Here is a 26,700-nt window from a genome sequence, read left to right on the forward strand (position 1 = left end):
AATTTTTAGCAGGTAAAAAAAGAAGGCAAAGACAAAGACGAAGAAGAAGAAAGCAAGACTTATAGATATATAATAGTAGCTTATCTCCCAAATTTTCCCTACTGTTTTAGGAAAAAAACAACACACACACAAATAATAATAATAAAAATAGAAGACAAAATTTTCAACTAAGAGAAAATAGACCTTTTATTGTAACTATGTCTAAAATGATTTTATCTACTGTTACGACCTCTAAGAAACTCAGGCTGTAAGAATTAGATTTAATTCTGTAGAAAATCTCTTCTGTTAAAGAAGAAAAAAGGGCTAATTATATTCGGACATTTGTTTGTTGTGGAAATAGACATATTTATCAAAATGAAATAAACTAGATTGCTTCAACGTTTCCAAATTTAGCATATATACTATACTTCCACTCTATATAAAGGAAAGAGAATGTATGTATGTAAATCTTCAAGTGAAAGCTCAAGGGACTCAATGCATCATGCATAAACAGGCCAAGATGCTGGTTTCATTATGACCCATTTACACTGAGCACTATTTACTTCATGCAGGCTGTTCTGTTTTTCTATTACTTTCAAATGAAGTCATCCATCTGTAGAAAATGAGCAAATGGAATATTCATGAGTTAAAAGGTAATTTTTATCATCCCTGGAGAGTTTCTTTCTTTGGGTTGTTTATTACCTGCAGAGCTCAACTGTATGAAAATTGATTAAATATCATTTTCCAATTATAGTGATGCCAGAACATATTCCTCAAAGCAAACAGTAAACATATAATATTTCTTGTAATAGAAGGTATGCTTTTAGGAGTGGATCCAGACTTTGCATAATCTGAACCTTACACAATTTTGGAAGTTTTTTTTTCCTTTTTTTTTTTTTAAAGAAAAATGATACAAAATTAGAAAAACAAAATTGCTAAGATCCTCCTAGGGTCTGTACAAATGAATAACCTGGAAGCTTCATTATCCTAAAGATAAATCTACATTTGCAAACATCTTTTTAGAAGGTAGTGGCAATAGATGAAAGGATTTGTTTACTTAAAGCCTATTTGGAAACCATTGAATAAGCATTTGGAGTTTCTTAAACTGACTTGAAAATAAATAGTGACTCATTTCTAACTAGTCATTTGACCGAATTCAACTACTGTACTTGCTTTCACTTTATTTGCTGTTTTTATTTGGTTTGGTTTGGTTTTTGTTTTTGTTTGGTGGCCTTGAGAGGTGGATAGCTCCCATCTGAAAGTTGCTGTGAGGTTGTGAGACATATTGTTAGTATTCTCTGCTTGTAGGAAGAACACTCACATTGTTTACCAATTCCTTAGGGCTTGTTTCAGCAAACATAAATTCCTGAAAATGAAAGAACTCCTTTATAAACCTAGTCTTAGGTTAAAGGCAGTCTTCCATTTCTACCCCCATCCCCTTGCCCTGCTAAGAGAATTAATCACTTCCTGTCTTTTTGTAGTTTTTGTAGTCATCTTAATTACATTACTTTCATCATTTTATTAGTTATCTGTGTAGGAACCTGATGTTATAGAATGGAAGCTCCTTAAGAGCAAGGAAATGTCTTATCTTTGAACTTAAAAGGCCTAGCTCATATTGGGGGCTGAATCAATACCCATTGAGACAATGGATGAATGAATAAATGAATAAATGCTTTAAAAGTGAGCTACTCAAAGCATGGCCCAAAGGATGAATCAATAGTATCAGCATCATCAGAGAGCTTATTAAAAATGCATATTTCTGTACGAAGACCCAAACCTACTGAATCAGAATGTGCATTTTAACAAGATCCTTAGGTGATTCTTGTGTCCATTAAAGGATGAGGAATATGATGGTTGTTATTCCTTTAAAAGGCTTTAAAGGAAGACGGTGCCAAGAAAAATATATATACTTCATAATAATAGGTCTTTCATTTTTTTCTTAATATGTTTGGCTACATTGATCATACCCAAAAAGGGCAAATGAGCCAATGGACTATGATCCCACTTATTCTTTCTTGTCCCCAACAGAATGAAATAGTAAATTAAAAAGCACAAATTTTCTAGAACAAAATTTTGGAAAGAAATTGTTCTTTGTGGAAAGAAGGTGGTGCTGAATAAAACAAAGACTAATGACAAAGTTGAATTATCAATTCAAATCCATAACTGGGGTCTTTTTATATGTGTATTTCTTAACATTTATATATATATATAGTATAATGTATATAATTATATTATATATATTATAACATATATACATACACACACACACACAATTTCTCCAAAATCACTTCAGTTGACCAGAGACTTTGTAGCTCAATCATTCCTTGGGAACTCAAGATGGAGAAGTAATGTTGCAAAATTGGATAAAATTAAAGATTTCATTCCCAGTCCAGCTTTTTACAAGTATGTGCCAATGAAATCTCAGATTGGAAATTAAAGCTCAGCTGGTTTTAATTTCATGAGAGAACCATAACTAATACATTCAATTTATAGCCCTCGTCCTCATCCCCCTTGTTGAGCAGATTATCAACTGTTTGGATTTTTTCCAGCTCAACTATGAGAGAAAATCACTGTGGTTCTATCCTAAGATTGGCTATATTTTCAGACACTTAGGTAACCTACTGAAAAGAATTTTCATATATTATAAATGTGATTAAGTCTGGATAGGTATAAACATATCCATTTAAAGAAAATACATTTCAATATAAATCTTGAAGAAAAATAGAAAGAGAAAGATTGCAAAGAATTGTCACCTATGGCAGAAGCTATTAGTCATGTCATGGTGAAGAAATAATGACTGTCTTAGAGTTGCTCTGCTCTTCAAGGTGAACTTCAAAAGAATGAAGCAACTTCAAAGAAAATCACAGAAAATGAGTATGAATCACAGTACAGACTTCGCTGGGGGAATTACGCATATGCCTGCTTTAATCGATACACAAGTCCAAAACATGTCAAAACTTATTTTTGCTTTTAAAAAATCATACTATAAATTTTCATCTCAATACAAACTAAATTACAAACCAAACTTCCACATGACAGTATGTATGCTATCTTGGGTTGACTTCTATATAATCAATAATAATCTGGAAACCTAATAAAATACTGTCCCTGGGCAGAACTTGTCCCTGTTCCTGTCTGCATTAGTCAGAATAGGTTAGGTTACATTGTTAAACAAAATTAACCCCTAAATCTCAGTGCCTTAATACTACAGATGTTTGTTTCTTTTCTTTCCTTTTTTATTTAAGATTTTATTTATTTATTTGAGAGAGAGAGAGAGAGAGAGAATGAGCAGGGAGGAGGGGCAGAGGGAGAGAGAGAGAGAAGTAGGCTCCTCGCTGAGCAGGTAGCCTGATGGCATGGGACTCAATCTCAGGACTCTGGGATCATGGGATCATGACCTGAGCCAAAGGTAGATGTTTAACCACTGAGCCGCCCAGACGCCCCTGACACAAATCTCCTACAAGGTGAGTTCTCCAGGCTGAAAGGTCAAGAAGGGGCTTTTCACTACCTCAGCTCATAGTCTGTTGGTGAGAATTAATCACAAGACCCTGTGTAATTTGAGAGACATAGTCTTCTGTATGCCCACACAGGAGAGGAGAACCAGATATTGGGGATCACTAGTAATGTTACTAGTGATCATGATAGGTTAGATGACATCCACAGAAGTGCTGGCATTTGTAGAAACAAAAATCTCTGAGAAAGAAAGATAAATAGGGGCATAATTTGGGATGAAGAGAAAGGAGATACCATCATTCATCAAGAATAGGATTACCTTCTTCCTGTACAGAACTAGTCCAGAAAAAATGACATACCGGGCAATACCTGGAAACAACTTATAATGTTGAATGTACTACAATTGCTAACTTCTTAAAAGAATACCAGGCATAGTAGTTTAGGAAAGGAAAGAATTGACTTTTGCCCATGTTTTAGCTTTCTATTACTGCAAACTCAATGGCTTAAAACAAGAGCTATTTATTAACTTGTATCTCTCTGAGTCAGAAGTCTGACAAGGCATGCCTGGATTCTCTCTACTCAGAGTCTCTCTGGGCTAAATTAAAGTATCACTGATGGTTGTGTTCTCATCTGAAGCTTGGAGTTCAGGCTCACTGGTTGAATTCACCTTTCTTTTTTTCTCATACTTTGCATGTGGCCCTCTATCTCTTTCAAGCAGCAATGACAGGGCAGTCCTTCTTATCTCTTCAAGTCTCTCTGACTTCCTCTTCTAATTTTAAGAAATCCTATGATTATATTGGGCCCTCCCACAGAATCCAGAATAATCTATTTTAAGGTCAGCTGGTTAGTAATCTTAGCAATATCTGCAAATTTCCTTTTGGTATGTAATGTAATGCATTACGACCACAGAAATAACACTAACCAGCCAACATCCTGGGGATTGAAACTCTGCCTATCACAATATCATAGGACTCTGTATCATTAGTATTTCTGTTTTATATGCAAGGATTTTGCTTGTTAATAGGTCATCTCAAAACATGTATTTGTGTTGGATTTGGGTTGGAATGAGTGATGAGTAAGAGAAAGATATAGAGAACAAACTAGTTTAATTTTTAGGGATGTGGAAAATGAAAACAAAGAATAGGTAATAGGGCAAGCTACAGCATATATTGAAAAGTGTACAGAAAAGGAAGGAGAATAGAAGAAGCAGGGGATGTACAATTGGAAGCAATAAGGTCAATACTGGCAATCAGTGGAGAGATTTGACAGTGGGTTGCAATATAGATTGTTAATAGCAAAGAGAATGTTTTATTGCCTGTGGTAATTCAGATATTTAGAAGATTAAATATGGCAAGGATTTTATGATTCCCTACTAGACAAATTAATTATAATGAATAAAGTGGTTTTGTTTCGTTGCATTCAACAGCTAGCATTAGGGAATCATGAAAGGACAGTAACAACTGAGGGAGACAGTATGTAGATGAGTGACTGGTTTATTTTCAGCTCCTAAAAAAAGTAAGCTGACAGTAGAAAAAAGTCCAATTATTTTTAAAAAATGATCATCATTAGCTAATACCAAATCAATAAATAGGACCAGCAAAAAATGTTTCCTAAAACTAACTGGTCAATGAATACACTCAAACCATGCATCACACATGTAAGCTGCTTCCTGCCCATTGTCTGGTTGAGATTCTAACACCTCTGAAATGAGCCAGAAATAAAGTGGTAGAGAAAAGAGGAAAAGTGAGAGACATGATGGTCACTTTCCAGTTGTTAGTAGAACAGTGATGTTACCTCAAAAAAAGCAGGGTGGGCAGGGGGGTAGAAAAAAAGATTCCCTGGTCATAGATACTTGAGGTATGTTGAGTTAAAGTTGAACAAATGTGTTTCATGTTGGACTATTTAAAGATTTTACAGTGTTAACATGCATTATGAATCTTTAAGAGAGTCATATAACTTGAAGACTTCTTAAGTTTTTGTGACTAGGGAAATTTCTTTTAATACAGACTATGATAGAGGCGGCCAGCTGTCCAACAAAACCCATGCTTTCATTTCCATGGTAAAAAGTAGATACTGGGAAGCAGCTTCCGGCTAAGGAGTTTATTTTTTTCTTATAACTAGGTATGGCCATGTGACTGATTCATGCCAATGGGATTTGGGGGAAAAATCATATGAGTAACTTTCTGAAGCAAGGCTTTTAAGAAATGGGTATTACTTCTCCATGATCTCTTTACTCCTCTGTCAGATGTTGGAGAGGACAGGGGCAGACTCTTAACATGAAAAGAGCCTGGGTTTTTGTACCATTGTATGGAGGAATGTTGACTAGAGTACACATATTAGTGATTTTTGTCTCCCATGGGACATTTGGCAATGTCTGGAAATATTTCTGGTTATCATAATTGAGGAGGGGGTAATACTGGCATTAATAGGTGGAGCCGAAGAATGCGGTCATTATTATACAATGTACAGACAGCCCCCCACAAGAAAGATTTATCTAGTTCAAAATGGCAAGAGTTAAGAGACCTTTTACTAGACTATGAAATGAGAGAAGAAAATAAATATTTCTACCAGATTAAGCCTTTGAAATCTCAGGGTTTTCTATAGCAGCTATTACACCTTAATTTCTATGTAGTTTCTTCCAGAGCTAGTGTTCCAAAGACTATACTTTGGGAAAAGTGGACTATATAATTGATACCGTAAACCAAGATAATTCATTATACTGGTTGCCAAGACATGCTGACTATATCTTCAGAAAATTTCTGAAATTCATTCCAATCTATTTTCATTGGTAATATCCTATTCAGGTACATATTTCCTCTTTCCTGGTCTGCAATAACAGTTTCCTAAGTGGGTTGTCTCTAGCTGTCTTAGTGATTGTCACAACATTAAGTAGTGGCAGAACCAGAACTTGAACTGGTTTTGTCTCTAAATTCTTTTTACTTTTTCACTAAAGAGTGAGAGTCAGCTTAATGTACAGAAAGCCAGGACTTGAGGATTGAAAAGACATGAAGTCTTAGCTTTGATACATATACTTTTGGAAAACACTAAGTACATGTCTTTCAGTTTTGCCTCTTCTGTAAAATAGAAATAAAAATGTTAAGATTAGGTGGTTTTGTTTTGATTTGTTTTTTAGAAATAAAAATGTTAAGATTAGGTGGTTTTGTTTTGTTTTTTAGAATTAATATACAACTGGGGCACCTGGGTGGCTCAGTCAGTTAAGTGTCTAAGACTTGGTTTCAGTTCAGGTTGTGATCTCAGTGGATCCTGAGATAGAGCCAAGAGCTGGACTCTGCACTCAACAGGGAGTCTATTTGAAGATTCTCTCTCTGCTCCTCCCAACACTCACGCACAAGTGCATGCTCTCACTCTTCAATACACAAAACTTAAAAAAAAATTAGTATATTACTTGAAATATGGTAAGTATGCATTAAATCATAGAAGATTATTAAGAAAAAAAGAAATATACATTGCCCCAGGATCACTGAACTATTTGCTGTTCTTCTCCCTCTAGGCAGATATTTGCTTACTGTGCATTGAGTTTATTTAGGATGGCAGGAAATCTGTAAGACTATCCAAGCACTATCCTTCTACCCAGAGTTACACACATTGGTCTGCACAGAATACTCAGACTCATGGCTAGCCTTTTGTTTTTGCCTCATTCAGATTCTGCAGTCAGCACACATGTGGGCTCCATTTGGTAGGCAATCTTTTTACCATATTGGTTTTAAAGTTGTTCCCTTGTGCTTTGCAGAGCTGCTATAACTGAGGTCTTATTTTTAGTCATTTGTTTAAAAGAAATTTATTCTAAAAAAATAACTGGGGGAACAACCAAACAAACAAAAAACCCCAGGCAAAATCTCACATGGTTTCTCCTTTCTGGAATTCTTTCATGACCATTTTCTAGCACTCTACCAAAAATGTCTCACTTTTACCCTGAAAAATGCCCTGAGACAACTGCTAGACATTATCTTAGTATCTCTCTTCATTTGTTCATTCCCATGTTTACCTGCCTCACTGATTTATTCATTCCACAATAACCAGTAAGCACCATGCTCTGTGTGGAGACTTACCAGTTTGTGCCCCAAACTCTGGTTATACCTTCCATCCTTTTCCTACCAGACTGAATTCCTTAAAGGAGTAACCACAAATTACTAATTTATATATATCACCTAGACCTGCACATACTAAGTGCTTAGTAAGTCTAATACTATCTGCTTTACACAAGAGCTAGAGGTTATTAGTATTCCTTGCCATATGTTTTCCAAATACTTCAGTGACTCTAAGCAGAGAATTCACAAACCCAAAACACACATGCAAACTTAATTTTATTGGTTTCTATGTTTCACCTGTGGTGCTAACAAACTCAATTAAAAATTAAGATAGGGATGCATAAAACAAAACAGAATTTGAGCAATGCTAATCTATGAATTAATATACTCAGGGAGTAATACCAATCTTTTAACACTTGTACAACAATTACATACTCAAGAAGGTTTGCTAATGAAAGTTGAAAAAAGCCCAATAATGTATAAAAATTACTCCACCAAATGAGTTTAGGGGATTGAGAATACTGACTGTTTATATTATGAAGAATTTATATTAGCCCAAACAGTATCACATGCAGTCTCTTAAGCATCCTGATATGCAAAATAAACAAACAAATAACAAGGCCTATATCTGTACAACCATTAAAGTTTACAATTAGAAGCAAATATTCCCAATTAGTGGTATTTATGTAAAGTGCTGAATAGCAAAGTTTCTTTAGGCTTGCTCCAGGCCACTTTCTATCAAAAGTTTTTTTTTTTTTACTTTTTTATGTATAGCTGTGAAGTTTGATGCCTATGAGCTGCATTTAAAAAAAAATTTCCTTTACATGTCAGACCCTGGTTTTGCCAAGAATATCACTTTCAATTTTCCTAAGAAATATCAGAGAATATTTTCTTTTAAGGGAATTGGGAGTTAGGGTTAGCTTCATCATTTGAAAGCAGGAACTTTTTCTTTTCATTTGTTCATAATCCCTAATAACTAATGCCACATTTGCTTCATGTCAGGAACTTGGCAAAATGCTTCCTGAGTTAATGAATAATGTATAGATTTGACCCTCCTATAACATTAAAATTTAAGTATATAGAAAAATCATGCTCATTTTTTTACTTCTAAGTATTTATAGCTATTATGCTTCTAATATTAAATAAATGGCCAAAGAACAGTAATATAATACTAGCATATAGAGACTATGTTAATATTAACACAGCAACGTATTCCAAAATATTTTTTAAAAATTTATTTATTTTAGAGAGAGAGACCACACACACACACACACACACACACACACACACGTGTGTGTGGGGGGTACAGAAGGAAAGGGAAAGGGAGAGAGAGTATCTCAAGCAGACTCCTCACTGAGCACAGAGCTTGATGTGGGGCTTGATCTCACAATCCTGAGGTCATGTCCTAACCTGAAATCAAGAGTTGGATGCTTAACCGACTGAGCCACCCAAGCATCCCCTCTAATATTTTTAAGTGCTGTATTTAAAATAAATTAATTCTTGTTGACACTTCACAGAGATATTATCTAGAACATCTCTTTTGCTTTTTAGTTTTAATACACTTACAACTAAAATTCAGAATTCAACTATAATATATATTGCAAAAATGATACAAATGAGAAGAAAGTTCTATAAAGCACTAATTTTTTTCTTCTTTGAATACTTAACACTAGTAATAATATTCCAAATCTCTTACATACATTAAGACTTACAAAATATTTTTCACATATATAATCTAATTTAACCACAGTCTTATTAGATGGGTATCAGTATTCTGGGCTTATAGCCTGCAAATCCCAGGGTCACCCAGAGAGATCAGTGGGCATGTACAAAGTCACACACTGTGGCTTCTATCTATCCCACTCTGATTGGTTTGTAGAAATCCACTCTAGAGCTTAAAGATGGATGCAGAGACACACATTTAAAGCTAATTAAATGACTATTTTAAAGTCCCTCCTAATAATTATTATTAATGGGAGAGATACTAAGAACATATCACCAGTTTGGTGATATTGCCAATGAACAAAAAAGCTGATAAAATCCTTGGCTAATGCATGCCATAAGGAATATGTTAATGAGTTTAATATTTTGCAAAGCTCATCTTGTCTGTGTAACGGGAATCCTCAGCATGTCTCTCTACTGTTAAGCCTTCTTCCAATTGTGGTGGGGGTATAGCTGGGTCAGATTCCTGAATAGGGCAACATGTTGTAAGATCTAATATTGTTCAGCTCCCAAGTAATATTAAGATAAGTGTGTTTAGAACTTATAAGGAATAATTCAATACAAAGATGGGAAGTCAACAGAAAATGCTAGATTACATTGTAAAAATAAGACACATGATCCAAGAGTGAGAAGAGATTCAGTTTTAGTCAGACCAAGAAGTATGGGGTAATTGAATGAAATGCTATTGTCCTGAACAAGAAATTGACTGCGATAGAATATGACATGGAATGATACACTTTTCCAGGTGGATGAAGCTTTGGAAGTACACAAGTCTTTCTTCTAAGGATGTTAACTGGGAAAAAATTTAAAACTTTCATCATTTATGGACATAGAGAGCTCATCTGCTCTCCATCTTTTCACCCCCTCTCCAACACATAAACCAATAATAGCCCACCAAGAAGGCCATTTGAGGGGAGAGCTCTACTCCTCCCACCTTCATGAAGGTCTGGTGTTCTACTCAAGGGTCAGGGTCTAGGCCTCTAGGTCCTTGTCAGGAAGAAGTGGAAGATAGAGGACAGATGGCTTCCTTATCCATGCAAGACCTATTCCACCAACTCCTTCTATATGCTCTTCCCCACTGCTCCCCGGATATAACTGACTTTATTTTGACTGAAAGATTATGAAGACCTTGAGAAAGAACATAGCACAGGGCTCTGACCCAGACTAGAAGAAGTTTAGAGTGGTCATTTTTAGATACTTAAGAGTACTGATGTTTAGTCACAAATAATAGTATTGCCAGGATGAAGAATAATGGAGCAGTCAGCTAAGAGTCAGGCAACCTTACTGAAACCAGTCGATGCCAGGATGCCTCTATCTCCCTGATCAACCTTGACAAATCTAAATTCTTAAGAGGTTGTTTGCTCTTTGTCTGCCTCATGCTTTTCTTGGGTCTTCTTGAACAAAATAATAAATGAGGAAGTCAGAATAAAGGATCAATGGCTATGCAGTTTTCCTAGGAAGGGGCTGGGGCAAATCATAACAATGACAGCTAAGACATACTTCATACTACTGCAAGGTACTTTTCCTCAGTGCCTTACACATATTAGCTGATGTAATCCTGAAGCAACCTTATGAGATACATACTATTTCCTCCCTATCTCTCACAAATAAGAAAGCCAAGGCACTGTTTAAGGGCATACAGGCTACAGAATAGGAATTCAAATTCCAGCAGTGTGTAGTTGAGCCACCACTCTTAACCACTGTACCATGGTGAAGGGCTGCAGTAACAGCCATCTGTTCTCTACCTTCTCCTACAAACTTGCCAGAATTTTTCATTTTTCTGAGTCTTCCTTTATACATAATTTTCATTTCCAATGGATTGCCCTTCCCTAAATCTCATTGCCCTTGAGGACTCCTTCTTATACTTTAAGATTTAATTTATGAAAAACATTTACCTCTCCTGACCTCAGTAATATTAATTACTTTCTTGCTTGTGTCCCACTGTAATTCTCACTCCCTCTTTACTCTGATCATATTGAGTTTCATTTGTCTGCTTACTTACCCTAATCATCTACAAACCTAAGACCTCCTTGTAAACATGGGTTCTGTATGTCCCTCCTCTTTGCTGCATCAGTATACTACTTAAGGTCTTACACATAGTAAACATACTTAGCAAATATTTCTGTAAAAAATGAATGAATTGATTACCAATAACAATATATGAATAGCACCTAAGAGTTTATGATATGCTTTTTATGTATTCTCTTATCTATCTACATGGACACATGTGCACGTATAACAAATGCACATATAAGCTAAAAAGTGGGGATCATTAATGTGATTTGACAACTAAAAAAACTAGGTTCAGAGAAATTTGTCTCAGTTTCTCCTGTTTTAAATCCTACTCTGGGGATCTAGAGAGGACAATTTCTTCCAACAACAGGAAGGTCTTGTGTCAGGTCTTTCAACTATCCTGATTGACCTCAGTCTGTTTTTATGCAGGATATTCTACTAGAATATGATTCAAAGGTGAGTCTCTCCTTTAAGGGGCTTTCTTGTCACCAGTTGTGTGCTGCTGCAATGGAACACACACAGTGATGGGACACTGAAGTTGACACCCTTCCCTATCTTGTCCTTCCCCCCATTATAGATTCCTTAGAGGATAAAGTCTTTATGTATTTCATCTTTATGTTCTCCATAGCAATAATCATTCTCTTTCACATAAAGAAGGTGCTCTAAAATATATTTATTAAATAAATATGTAAACTTAAACAATATCCTTGGATAGTCAGTTTATTGCTTACCTTTGATTTACAATTTTGTTAGACCTCTAATCAATCTTCTCACCAGGATGTTGGTGTTTTTAGGCCCTATCAGAAATATTTTTGTGATATCAGGTCACTAAGTTACTAGGAAGCTATTTGTCTAATTTTTACTTACTGATTTTGAGTTGTTTAGAATAGCAGATTCAGGTTCTCTAATATAGCTTCTCAGAGCTGACTGCTAGCTTGTCTGAGTATTTCTGCGCAGTCGGCTAGCTTAAAAAGGCACCCCTTAAAATCAGGCATAATGCTTAAGAAAGTTAATTCACACACATAGGACTAGACTCACACCATTCTAATTCAGGAATGGAAATGCTGTATAAATCTCTAACCATGTGAAGGAAGATCAAACAAAAGCTTCATAGTTAAATTGGGTTTTAAACCCCAAAATAGGTCAATACAGGATCAATTAGAAATACTACTTCTAATGGCACATATAATATGTGTAAACTGACTATCCACATCATGGGCCAGAAAAAGAAATATGTTCGAGAAAGACTTAAATCAATTTATGTATCAAAAAAAAAAAAAACCACGACAAAACAAAACACTTACTGCAAGCCCAGTAAACGTCAGACACTCTGTTAAATCTTGGGGCAGATATAAAAACAGAATCTTTGCCCCAAGGAATTACAGATGCATAATCACATGTAATGTGATATGTGCTACAAAAAAGTTAAGTTTAAAGTTTGCTAGAAGACAGAGGGGCATGAGCTTAACAGGAGGAGGGAGGAGGCTTCACAGAGGAGGTGGCATCTCAGAAGGTTTCATTTTATTTTTTTATTTATTTATATTATTTTTAAAAAGACTCTATTCATCAGACACACGCACACACACACAGAGAGTGAGAGAGAGAGAGGCACACAGACACAGGCAGAGGAAGAAGCAGGCTCCATGCAATGAGCCTGACATGGGACTCAATCCCGGGTCTCCAGGACCACACCCCGGGCCAAAGGCAGTGCTAAACCACTGAACCACCCGGGCTGCCCAGACAATTTCATTTTAAAGTTGAGTCAAATTTCATCAGATGGAGATAAAAGAAAAAGACATTCCAGGTACCAAGAAGAACAAGTACAAAAGCACGTAAGTTAGGAAAGATAATTAAACAATTGGCAAAATAAATTCTGTGTGGCCAGACGGAATGAGGCCAAGGGAGAGAAATGTGCAGTGAGTATGTATAGGAAGCCAGGCAATGGGTCTAAGGACGTACTAGTCATGTAAAACTGTACAGAGTATTGAACATTCCTGGTTTTTGCCACTACTGATCCTTTCATCTGCTTTTATCACAGGACCTATAACTCATAGTTATTTGTTTACAGTAGTGCAGTCTTCTATTAAACTATCAACTGCTCGAGGGCAGATGTTAACTGATATGCTACAGTAGTCCTGACAGTTAACTTGGTCAGGTGGTGGTAGTGCCTTAAAAAAAAAAAGTTGAATGAGTAAATTTATCTTCTCATATCAGAGAATCTGGACTCAAAAGCTTGGATCTATGGTACTACATGAGAAGATTGTAAAAGCTTGTGTTCATTTTAAATAAAAAGATGACAAATAATTTCATGACAGGTTTTCTTTAAGTATCTGACATGTCTTCTGTTTCCCTCATAGATATGATGCACTTTCTTATTGCTCTAATTCCTCTTGTTGACTACCACCTCCTTACCCCCCCCCCCCCGAACCTCCACTGAATTTGCCTATTTGGGAACATTTTCCAGAATTATTCTATTGCTTTTTTTAGTCAGATCCAATCATGCTTGTTTTAATTGCACTGGTCATAGACATATTATGATGATTCAATGAAATTTAGAGACTAATTGTTTTTGGCACATTAGCCCTTGACACATTCATCTTGACCCTCACTGGCACTTTACTCAATTGGTGCTTCTTGGCAATTGCTCAATTGCTAGTTATAACCTATAGGGAGTGAGACTTTAATCAGAGTTTTACTCTTAGCTATGAATTGCTAATTTATATGTGGTTCATGCCAGCAAATTCAGGGGAAAAGATTCCCAAATAGTTCTTAAGAGTTTTGCCCAAGTGATCTTCAAACTCGATGCCCATGCAATTCTAATTCAATGTTATATACATTCTGATGCAATATGATACATAAAAGAAAGGGGGGGTTGTTTGAACAATATGTTTGAAATATCTATCATTTTAAACATGCAATTTTGTGAGACTAAAAATATAATTCAGAAACACAAGTAAGGTAACAACTGCTTTCCAGATCCAGCAAAAAGAAATCAATAAACTTGACCACTATTTATGCACATTTTATTCCCACCGCTTGTAATGAAATCATGGCGGGCTGTTGTAGTACGTAAAGCAGGTGGGCTCTAGACTCAGATTGCCTGGGTTCAACTCCAGTTTCAATGTTTACAAGCTATGAGAATTGAGTATATTTCTAAACGTTCTGGGTCTTAGTTTCCTCATGTGTTAAATGAGGATCATAATTATGTCTCCATTACGAAGTTGTGGTGAGGATCAAATGAGTTATCTGAGGAAACACAAACCACTTGGCACAGTTCCTGGTTTATCATGTACATTCTTCAGATGCTGGTGAATGTAATTATACCCTGGTATGCCCTCAAATAACTGTGAGACAAAATGATAAAGTGCTATAAGAAAGGTACAGATAAAATTCTCTGGCCATACTGTCTTTCAAATTACTTTTTAATGGAAAAGTTATAAACCAGAGAAAGAAGAAAATGATGCTGGCAGGTATCCCTGCAATAACAAAGAGCAAACACAGAGAAAGAAAATCAATGGAGGATTTAAAAATGTTCTTTCTGCTTTGACATCTAACCTCCTGATTCCAATTTTTTATCAATATGATAGTATAGCCACTTTTAATGATGAGATGATACAATATTTCTCTTAATCTACGTTGCCCAAATGGTTCATAGAAATGAAGGTCCATGCTGTCAACATTTCTGACTAATATTTTAATTAAACCGCAACAAGCAGCCACATTCCCAGAGTGGATGTAGCATTGTGATATAGAACATAAGAAATGTAAAGTACATATCCCCTGAGGGAACATTTATATGGCCGGACCATCTCACATTTTACTTTGCTGAGGCTACAGGAAGACACAAGTGTCTGGTCCAGTGATAAAGGGAACTAAGTAAACATTTGACATTTGAAAGTTACCCGTATGGAAAGATCCTGTAAGGAGATACAGAGTAGTTTAGGGCAGTGGTTTAGGGCAGTGCTTCTCATTCTGATATGCATCTGAATCTGAGGCTCTTGCTAAAATGCAGATTCACATTTGGTAGGTCTAGGGTGGGCTTGAGAGTCTATATTTTTATCAAGCTGCCCAGTGATGCTGATTCTGCTGAGTTCTACCCTTTTGAGTAGCAAGGGTTTAGGCATAGATCCTGCTTGGGTTTTAGTGCTGCCTTTTTCTGTTAGAAGCTACATGATTGTGGCCACATAAATTAACCTTTCTTTCTGTGTGTGATTTTTTTTTTAATGTGTAAGTAAGAATAAGATTAGTATCAAACTAAAATGGTTGATGTGAGGACTAAATTGATTAATGCATATAAAAAATTTTAAATGTTACCCAGTACTGAGCAAGTATTCATTATAATATTTTATGAATAACTAAAGGTTTCTCATTATAAACATTTAGCCAGTCAACAGAGATGAACATTCTACAAATTTTAATTGAGTTTAATTCACCACCATAATTTATTTCAAGCCATTAATGTCAACAATCACATTAATCTCCATCCACATCCAAAGCTTGGCATGTTGTAATTTTTCAAGTCATTGAACTTAAAAAAAAAAGCAGCTAATTAACAATTCTTTTGGTGGTAGCTATATTCAGAGCATGAACTTGTCATGATATAGCAAGAAATTTTTCATATATTTTTTTCATGAGGAATACAACAAAATAATATCTAAATATGTTTATAAGTAACTCAAATGTATCCTGCTAGTAGCCTCACAGTATTACAGATAGTTGGTTTTCTTACCCCTTTGTATTAATCTCCTTCACAACTAAAATTATTCTATTTGTTTATTATCTGTCTCCCTCATCATGAGTTTAAACTCCATGAGGGAGGGACAATGTTTATCTTATTTTGTGTTATGTCTCCGCATCCAGCTTGCTGCTTGATATCTATTAATAAAGAAATGTTTGTAGAAATATGAAATAAATGCCTGAATATGCACCTCAGTTGTACATTCCATTCATTTACTCAAGAATACATTAAGAATCTGTGATTACATTAAGAATCTGTGATTTTTTTTTTTCTGGTCATTTTCTAGGTACTGGAAATTTAGCAATGAAGAAGACATAGTCTGTATGTTTAAGGAGCTGTGGTCTAGTTGGGAACAGATATGGGAGCAAAGAATTCAATGCAAGATCAATTCCAAATGGGTAGGGGATGCATAAGGAGAGCGCTTATACATTAGAAGTAGGACTGAAATAGAGCATTCCAATTAAAGGAAAAATTCATGCACCTTCTCAAAAGTGTGAAATAGTCAGAAAAATTAGAAACCTTCAATAGAATAGGCAATGAGGAGATTAATGGTCCTGGAAATTAATGGTAGAGACAAAGGCAAGATCCAGATCCTAGAAGGCAACATAGGTGTTTTCTATTCTGTAGCAGGTATGAGTTAGGATAGAAGGATGAGAACTTGAAAGACAAAATACTAAAAGAATAAATCTTCTCATAAGGAATACTAATAATGCTATACAGAGAGTGACTATAGCAGAGACTGTTAATTGCCTCTAAATTTCTACTCTCCTCCTTAGAAATTGTCACCCTGTGAAAAAGTTAAATACCCTAACCGCTCAGCTAGGTGTAGCCACATGACCATTTTTGATCAATGAAGGAGTTGATTCTTGTGTATAATTTCTGGAAGTGCCCTTAAAAAAGGCAACACACTCTTCTTCATGTCCCTTCCTGCTGCAGGAAATGTGATACAATGGTTGAAGCTATATAGCCCCATTTGAACCGTGAAGTAACTGAGAAATGGGTTATTGTGCTACAGTGTTAGAAGAGTTAAGACAGAATGACTTTAGATTTCTTAAACTATAGAGCACCATGCCTAGCTTTCAACTTCACTTATGTGAAGGAAGAACACTATTTCCCCACTGATTTTGCTGCTCCTATTTTGGGATTTGTATGCCACTTATATTAATTTTCAGTGTTACAAGTACAGAAATATGGAAGGGCTTCAAGAAGGATGTGACATTCAAAGTAGTTACTGAACAAAAGGAAGGAGATCATAAGGAGAGGAGGCATCAAATAAAAATAAACCTGTGCATAAAAATCACCCAGAATACAGTATTTTTAGGAAACTGGGAACTCTTCTGTGTAGTGAGAACACAGGGTATATTGCAGGAAAGTGTTGGGGAAGAGTCAGGGGGAAAAGGATGACAAGGAACCAGTAAAAAGCCTGCAATATCACACTACACAGTTTAGATTTTGTGAGGCAATTTCAGGGCCATTAAAGATCTTAAATAGTGAAATGACAGAACCATAACTGGTTTTTAGAGTAACTCAGAGGGCTATGGGAACTCAAAGAAGGACAAGCAAGAAACAGAGGTGCTGGTTCAGAGGCAACTGCAGAAATCCTGGAGAGATAGGAGGCTGGGCCTAAGAGCCTTGACAATGAGGACATGGGACAGAAAGGAGAGATATTTAGCAAACATACTATGTAATAATGAGTAACCACAAGGGTGCCTGGGTGGCTCAGTGGTTGAGCATCTGCCTTTGGCTCAGGTCATGATCCTGGGATCAAGTCCCACATTGGGTTCCCCATAGGGAGCCTGCTTCCCCCTCTGCCTATGTCTCTGCCTTTCTCTGTGTCTCTCATGAATAAATTAAAAAAGAATTAGTAACCACATAAATGCAGGGATATGAAGCAGAGGAAGTCAGGATGACTAGTAGAAATGTAGTCTGGCTTGGGCAGTTTAGTTAATGGTGATGTTATTCACCAAGACAAGGAATGAAGGAGAAACAAAGATAAATTAAAAAAAATGCAAATAGGAGTCAGGTTTTGTGAAATAGGGAGGGGAAAAACAAATGAAAAAACCCAGCAACACTGATTTCTGCACATCTGTCTCTTTCTCCTATTCAGTTGCAGCTTACACATCACTTCCTCCAAGAAGCTTTCTCTAAATTCTTTTCTAAGGAAGCCACTGACCTCCCTGCTACCAATACCAGTATCACGACACTGTGCTGTGTTTTCTTCAGGGCACTTATTACTTCATAGCTTCTTTTTTATTTATTGTGTACCTTTACTAAAATGTAAGCTCCACGAGAGTGGACATTTTGTTTTGCTCTCATTAATTAAAAAAAAGTGTGTCTGACACACAGTGGGCATTCGAAAACTTGTGTTATATGAATGCATCACAGTACCTAATACCAGTATAGAACTCAGAGATTGTATTAAAAAAAATATATATATATATATATTGAAGGGACCAAAGCCATCACGTGAGAGGCCCCTCAGCAACAGATGACAAAGACCCTAAGCTCTAGCAATGCCCATAAAGAGATGTAAATGAATGATACAGCTGGTTAGTGGGAGGGGTCAGAAAACCTGAGTTAGGTCCAGTTTGGCATTTACTAATGACATGCTCTTCATGAATTTTATGACGTCAAAGCATCTTTCAGTTTCCTTAGCTTTAAAAAGAACTGCTTTATCCATGAATATGTTGAGAATTAAATGAAACAACACATATGAAAGCATGTTGTTCCTCACTTTCATCCACTCTGTCCCAAAGCATTCATTCCCAATTCTTACTTATTATTTATTACACACAATGACATCACTAATGCTACTTCTAAGATCTCTTCCCAGCTCGAATTTTAACCTTAAAAGTATGTTTTGTATACTTGCAAATTTCCCGTTTACCACATCCTGGAAAAAATTTTCCCCTTTCTGTAGCTCTATGATCTTTTGTTAATGATGTATATAACCATACTGTGTGTGACCTTAGTTCCCTTTGAGTGTCTTCTTCAGTCTTTTAAGTGAGTAACTCAGCAAATTAAATTTTATTACAACTACTGAGGGGCATGGTAGCATAACGCTGTTCTTACTAATGTCCCTCACCACATGCGGTGTAACCTTGGACAAGTTAAAAATCTCTTATTTGCCTAAGATTCCCCACCTGCAAAGTTGAGATAACAACATATTTCTCAGGGTTATTGTGAGGACTGCATAAATTAATGTATGTAAAAAATTGTTAATAGTGCCTAGCTATAATTCAACAATTATTAACCACTATTATTCTTACCACTTACTAAACCATGTATGAAAATATTCAGATCATTCTCTTATCAATATTTCCAGTTTTCCTCATTTTACCAAATAAGAAATTAAAGCTCAGAGTTTAAATAACTTTAAGTTCATGCAGCTAGTGAAGTGGCAGTGCTGATATTAATTCAAGAGCCACTTTTGTTGGACACCAAGCCAATGCTCTCGGCCACGTCAACATAGTGCTTCATTTTGAAGAAGCCAGGTCATCTTGTCATGAAAGCAGACATTTATTAAACCAAATTGCCATCACATAAGCTGGCATTAAGTATACTTTTGACTGTGTACTTCTTGAGGTAGGAGCTATAGGCATTCAGAGAAGGAGAAAACTCAGTGAGATGAGTTGTCAGGGAAAGCTTCTGAAGGACCTGAATGGAGCTAGATATTTGTTTCTAATTACATTGAGCCTTAGGTTACTACAATGACCTACCTAAAGGTCAACCTCAGACCAGCTTTCAGCAGTAGTCTGGCCTGCAAATTTCTTTTCCCAGTTTTGTTGGGGGCCACAGGCAAACTGATGAAGCATAAACCATGCCTCTTTTCTTTTTTTTTTTAATTAACCCAATTACAGCTCATAAATGGTGACATGTGTCAGCAGAACTATCCTTGGAGGGGTGTTTCATTAACTTGATCATGTCTGAACCTGGGGGCATGTGCCTTGCATAGACAGCTTTGTTAAGCAGTGGCTGTGGCTGTTTCCAAGTTAACAGAAGGAAAGCTCAGTTTATTACCTATAATGAGTCCACTAAACCAACCACTTGCCTTGGAAGGTCTTTTTAGACTAACAATGGATTAGAAAGATTACATACTTTAATATTCTCTTTTTTTAAAGATTTTTTATTTATTTATTCATGAGAGGCACAGAGAGGGAGAGGCAGAGACACAGGCAGAGGGAGAAGCAGGCTCCATGCAGGGAGCCTGACATGGGACTCGATCCTGGGTCTCCAGGATCAGGCCCTGGGCTGAAGGCTGCGCTAAACCGCTGAGCCACCCGGGCTGCCCCATACTTTAATATTCTTGATGATTTATGACAGAGTCCACACTATGGTTACTGCTCCCCGCCCCCCTCAAAATAATAGGCATGTAAATGCTGGTGTCTAACTTTATAATTTCAGTTCAGATAGATTAAACTCCATTTTATAACTCTAAATCAGTGGTATTAATCTTAGATGCACAAAAGAATCACCTGGGGAGGTTTTAAATACCCAATGTATAAGCCCAGGCTACAGTCAGGTCTACTAAGAAGAAATCTCTGTTCCTGGATTCCAGGCATCAGTATTTTTTAAGTACACCAAGAAAAGAAATATACAGCTGAGGTTGAGAACTACTGCTTCAGGGTACCAGGAAAACTATTAGCAACGTGTTAAAAAATGAATAAAAATTTCCTGAGATTATTTTTAAAGAGGTACTGATTATGAAGGGCTATTGTTGGCTTTCAGAACGCTGTTTGACCTATCTGGCTTTGTTATTTCATGACTATTTTTCCCTCATATGACTCTCATTAGATAACTATTCTCTGAGTTTCATACTCCTGAATTTTCAAAATAATATACCTCTGGGCAAAACATCATTTGGAGCTCTTGGTAGAAATCAGGATAATCAAAATATATTTTTATTAAAAAGCTGTTTTTGAAGCAGCAGCTATGCTTTTTCACTATAGGAAAAGCTCATAAAGGTTAATTTTGCTATTCAAATATTCAAACAAACTTAGAACTTGTAAGTGAAGGAAAACATCTTAGGGCTGAGATATGATACGCTTAGAAAAGAGAAAACACTAGGGGAAGTCAACTATTGAAAGCCACATGGTAAAGAGCTCCCAGTATGAATTGATGTGAAACAATGACTCTTTGTCTTAGACCCTGTTGTTTGGACAAGGGAGACTGAATCACTTTGGTGTTTTGAAGACAAGTCATCAAGAATTTTTTTCTCCAAATGTGATTATTTTTAAAGACCAATTTCTTCCACAAAAAATCAGAGATCAGAGGTAATTGATTGCTATCTGCTAGGTTCTCTATTAAGTGCTTCATCTTCAATAATTCATTTAATGCATGAATCCAAGAGGTAAATGATGTCTTATTTTATATGTGAGGAAACTGAGCCATTGAACCCGTGGTAATTTGCCCAGTGTCACAGGACTAGTAGGTGGATCAAGAAGGATATAAATTTATACCTGCCAGACAATAAAACCAATCCCTACAGTCAATATCACAGACTTTTCAGAAAGAAAGATAATTAGCCACAAAGAGAAAGACAGTTTTTTTTTTCTAAAAAAGTCTATATCTTGACAATGAACTAAAAAAGGATGAATAGCAATGGAAAGAGGCTTTGAATGTCTTCAAATAGTGATGTGTGGGCACCAAAGGAAGGATTTATATTGGAATAGTCATAAGAGACAAGGTATCTGTCCAGCTGCTCAGAGAATAAGTAGCTATAGTTACCTCTCAAGAATTTGTACCTGAAAAATATCAGTGTAGAAAAGTTTTGGTATTTCTGCTTTTTTTAAGTTTGAAATAGGATTTTCTTTAAGCTTCATTTCAATAATACTCTTAAAATCAAGGGAAGATCATGTCTTTTAAGTCATTACTCTTTATTACTATACTCTTTTTTTTCTTCTATTTGATCTCACCCAACTAACCATGATCTGCTTTATGATATATGCTGCCTGCATTTTCTTTCAAAAAATGTGAAAAGAACAAATATTTTTTAAAGCAAAAATACTAACAAATTTAATGGGCTCTCCAACTCATTAGACTACAATATTTGGTACAAGGTAAGCAACAGGATTAGAATGATCCATGAGAATTTAGTCTTTGCAGGAAAAGAAAGACTACATAGGGAGGCAAATAACTGGATCACCGTGATCTACATGTAAAACAAAATAGCACAGGGATCATCTTTTCTTTTGTAAGGCTTTTAAAAAATATTTATTATTGAAGTATAGTTGACATGCAATGCTATATTAATTTCAGGTGTACAAGATAATGATTCAGCTATTCTATACATTACTCAATACTCACCATGATAAGTGTTCCTTCCCCCGCTGTCCCTCTCATAACCACCAGTTTGTTCTTTTTGTGAGTCTATTTTGTTTTTGTTTTTTTAGTGGTTGCTTTTTTAAAAAAATTAGATTCTACATATAAATGAAATCATATAGTATTTGTCTTTCTCTGTCTTACTTTATTTAGCATAATATCCTCTAAGTCCATTCATGTTGCTACAAATGTGTATGTGTGTGCGTGTGTATGTGTGTGTATGTGTTTATGTGTACCATGTCTTTACCCATTTATCTATCAATGGACACTTAGGTGTAGTTTTCATATCTTGGCTATGGTAAATAATGCTGTAAGAAACTTAGGGGTGTGCATATCTTTTTGAATGAGTGTTTTTATTTCATTTGGTAAATTCTCAATAGTGGAATTACATATAATAAATATAATATGTAACCATCTACCGTTGCAGCTAAGTATGGCTTTGTATCTAAGTTCTAACTCTTAGGATATAAAGGGAAATCATGTTTTAAAGGGAGAAACCATGCCCATCTCTCTGTACTTCTTTCAACCTGTTCCTTGACATGTCATTACGTGACTGTGTACCCAAAGACAATATCCAAGGGTGGTAGAGCAAAAGATAAGGTTTTTGGGTCCCATCTCTTTAATACTTGGAGAGCAGAACAGACATTCCAGTTCTGAACCACCCACTTATAGACTGTTATATGTGAAATACATTCCTATCTCGCAAAAGCACTGTTATTTTGCTCTCTGTTAAATGTAACTGAAAATATATGCTAAATAATGCACCATGAAAGATAGTTAATACTCTCTCTACTTACAGATAGGGGAAGAGAGTCAGAGAAGTTAGTTTTCCAAGGTTACCCAGCTAGTATATGTTAGAATAAAAAACAAACAAACCCAGAGTCTACCCTCTTTTCACTAAAGCAGGCAATCCCCTGTGAGTTAAATACTATGGAATCAAGGAAGAATGAGACATTAATTTTTGTCTAGAGGAATTAACTAGGGCTTCCTGCTGGAGGAAGCAGTTTAATGAGATATTAAAAAATGGGTGTGGAGGAAAAGATACTCTGAGCTGATTAACAAAGTAAACACAGGCAAAGAGATAAAGAGATATAGAAAAAACTCAAGAAAAGCTTAGTGGTTCATTGCATTAATTGATCACTATTGTTTCTTGGCTTTATTCATTCAACATATATTTCAGGGTATCTACCACATGGACAGACACAAACCAGGTCCTAGAGGTATAGCGGTAAAAAAAAAAAAAAAAAAAAAGTCTATAAATTCCCAAATACATGAGAAGATGATACCACTGGCAATGCCTACAGGATAAAGTCCAAATCGCATATCAAGCAAATAAGACCTTCACAATCAAATTGAACCCTACCTTCCCAATCTCATGTTCTGCGACTGCTCTATACTTCAGCCTCACAGAATTCCGTATAAATGAGTTTCTGGCCTCTGACCATTGCACATATAGGTCCTTCTTCCTAGAATGCCTTTTCCCTACCCTGCCTAAAAACAAGTTACTTAATTTTTAAAAGCCAGCTAAAATTCTACCTTTCTTTGACTTCCTCAAGTACAATGGTGCTTTATACCATGTTCTCCTAAAGCAGTTTCTTCACATCTTCATTCATTTATTCATTCAGCCAGCCAACCAACCTAGCAAAAAATATGCCAGGTTATAGAGATAAGAAAGTGGTAAAAGTGGAGCCTTTTTTCTTGTGCTTATGGAGTTTACACCTTAGGAAGAAACACTGGGCATTAAATAGTTACACTGCAATGTGACAACTTCTTTGAAAAGAAAGAATCTGAACTGGAAGCACACAACAGGAACACCATGCCTAACCTCAGCTTCCCAGAAGAAGCATTATTTAAGCTGAATCCCTTAGGATGCATAGGAGTGAGTCAGGCAGAGAAAGGCAAGGAGTGTTGTTTTTTTGTTTTTTTGTTTTTTTGTTTGTTTGTTTGTTTTTCAAGGAGTATTTTAATAGCATGTGCCAGAACTAAGTATTGTCCACTAGGCTCCATTAGACTATGAAAGTCAATGTTTTAATTTTTTAATTTTTTATTTATTTTAATTTTTATTTATTTATTTTTTTGTCAATGTTTTTAAAAAGCATCCCAAGTGATTTAACACCACCACTACCACCACCAAGATTAAATGCTGGCTCAGGTTAATATTAAATGTGCTACCATTGTACTTTTGTGAATCCTTATAGTTTTGTCTTTCCTCTATGTGGTATTTCCTCTCCCATCCTTCACTTCCACTTCAGTCCAGTATTCAAAAGCTTCCTGGGATCCTCACTAGTAGCTCCCAAGCTCCCAAACTTCAGTATGCATAAGATTCACCTGGGATGCTTGTAAAAACAGATATTCCTTGCCCATACTCTAAGATTCTGATTCTGTTGATCTGGGGTAGAGTGGGAAATTCTGTAATAACCTGCCGGATAAGATCTGATGTTACCAGTTTACAGACCACATCTTAAGTAGCAGTTCTTTTTTTTTTTTTTTTTAAGATTTAATATATTTATTAGAAACACAGATTGAGAGAGAGAGAGAGGCAGAGACACAGGCAGAGGGAGAAGCAGGCTCCAAGCAGGGAGCCTGACGTGGGACTCGATCCCAGTTCTCCAGGATCACGCTCTGGGCTGAAGTCGGTGCTAAATTATTGAGCCACCAAGGCTGCCCTTAATTTGCAGTTCTGTAGAGAAATTATACAAAGACTTCTCAGAATTATTTTCCCTTGTTCTTAGACCTGCTCTGCCAGGTTGAGTTCCTTGGAACAAAAGTGGCTCTTTTGCCTGGGTATAAGGGGCATGTACCTTCAGAGGAACCATTACCAGAAAGAAGGGCATGTGTGGTAACTCTTACCCATCAGTCACATAGTCCACCTGGACAATTGTTATATTTTCTCATTGCCACCTCCCCGACCTAGACTGTGTAGGGATTTCCCAATGGAAGAGGAATTACTAGTAGAGTAGCCCGCAAACTGCCTTCTCTAAGAGCACTCCAGGGGAAAAAGATAAAAGTAGATTGTGAATGGGTAAATAGGTCAGGTTTTCTATTTATTTTGTGATTTAAAAATATTCATTTAAGTCTATTTAGACTTAAAGCCAGCCAAAATTAGTTTTATAATTTCACAAAAAAAAAAATGATGAATCACTGAACCATTAAAAAAGCTTTCAGCAATTGCTTACATTAACTTCCATGTGTATCATGTATGAGAGTCTTGAAAGTTAATAAGCTTTTAAGAGCCATGAGGATAGGGACCATGTCTTTCACATGAACATACCCCACAACTCCCTAGGAGAGTTACAACTATTTAGATAATTTGAAAATACTTAACTCTAAAAAGGATAAAATGAAACCAACTCACAAAAGCAGAGAGGATAATTTTGATGATTAATTAGGTAATAAATATAAAGCACCTAAAAATACTGGTTCCTTGATAAACATTAGCTTCCCCCCCTTCTGTTTTCTTTATTATTATTATTATTATTATTATTATTATTATTAATTATCTAAATCAGCTTTGTCTCATAGAACTCTCTGGAATGATGGATTCTATAACTAGCTATGCTGGCTACTGAACATTTAAAATATAGCTAGTACAAATTAGAAACTGATTTTGATTTTATATTATTTTAATTAAATTTAAATAATTACATGAGACTTGTAGCTACTGTCTTGGAGAACACAGATTTAGAAGCAAGCATGACAGGGGATCCCTGGGTGGCTCAGTGGTTTAGCGCCTGCCTTCAGCCCAGGGCGTGACCCTAGAGTCCTGGGATCGTGTCCCACATCAGGCTTCCTTAATGGAGCCTGCTTCTCCCTCTGCCTGTGTCTCTGCCTCTCTCTGTGTCTCCCATGAATGAATAAATAAAATCTTAAAAAAAAAAAAAAAAAAAAGAAGCAAGCATGACATAGAAGTTGGTAATTAAGTTTGTCAATTTGTTGAACTGAATTGGATGCATCCTTTTTCATACAGATATGCATATGTTTAAGGTGATGAGTGAAAGGAGCAGGCACCCCAAGGGCAGGCCAAAAGGTGTAGTGAAAGAACAAAGACAGAGGATCCAAGGCAAAAAAAAATTTCTGTCATATTGATCAATGCTTCTCACACTTTAATATGCATACAGATTACTGGGTTCTTGTTAAAGACACAGATTCTGATTTAGTAGGTCTTGAAAGAACCTTAGATTCTACGCTCACAAGGTCCCAAGTAATAGCAATGTTGTTTGTCAAAGAGTCCATTTCAAGGAGCAAAGATCTAGATGTAAATAGACCAATGGACCAGCATAACTGGTATTGGATCTACCTCTGAACTAGTTATGGCATCTGCATTCTTGACTCAGTAGTTCTAGACTGAATCCCAGAAATGCTCCATTTTATTAAAGGCACACCATCCCCATCAATCTTGTGATGAACATTTATTACACACCTTCT

At 36.0% G+C, this 26,700-nt stretch overlaps 1 protein-coding gene and 1 long non-coding RNA gene across 35 annotated transcripts in view; one reads left to right on the forward strand and one right to left on the reverse strand.

The window, feature by feature from the left end:
- DLG2 (discs large MAGUK scaffold protein 2) overlaps positions 1-26,700 on the reverse strand; it is a 1,979,996-nt gene that overhangs the window by 685,999 nt on the left and 1,267,297 nt on the right. The gene's annotated exons all lie outside the window — the stretch shown is intronic.
- Positions 1-26,700, forward strand: part of LOC144294996 (uncharacterized) — a 118,457-nt gene that overhangs the window by 24,316 nt on the left and 67,441 nt on the right. The window lies entirely within an intron of this gene.

Source organism: Canis aureus, chromosome 23, assembly GCF_053574225.1.
Source record: "Canis aureus isolate CA01 chromosome 23, VMU_Caureus_v.1.0, whole genome shotgun sequence".
In the NCBI taxonomy this organism is placed as follows: domain Eukaryota; kingdom Metazoa; phylum Chordata; class Mammalia; order Carnivora; family Canidae; genus Canis; species Canis aureus.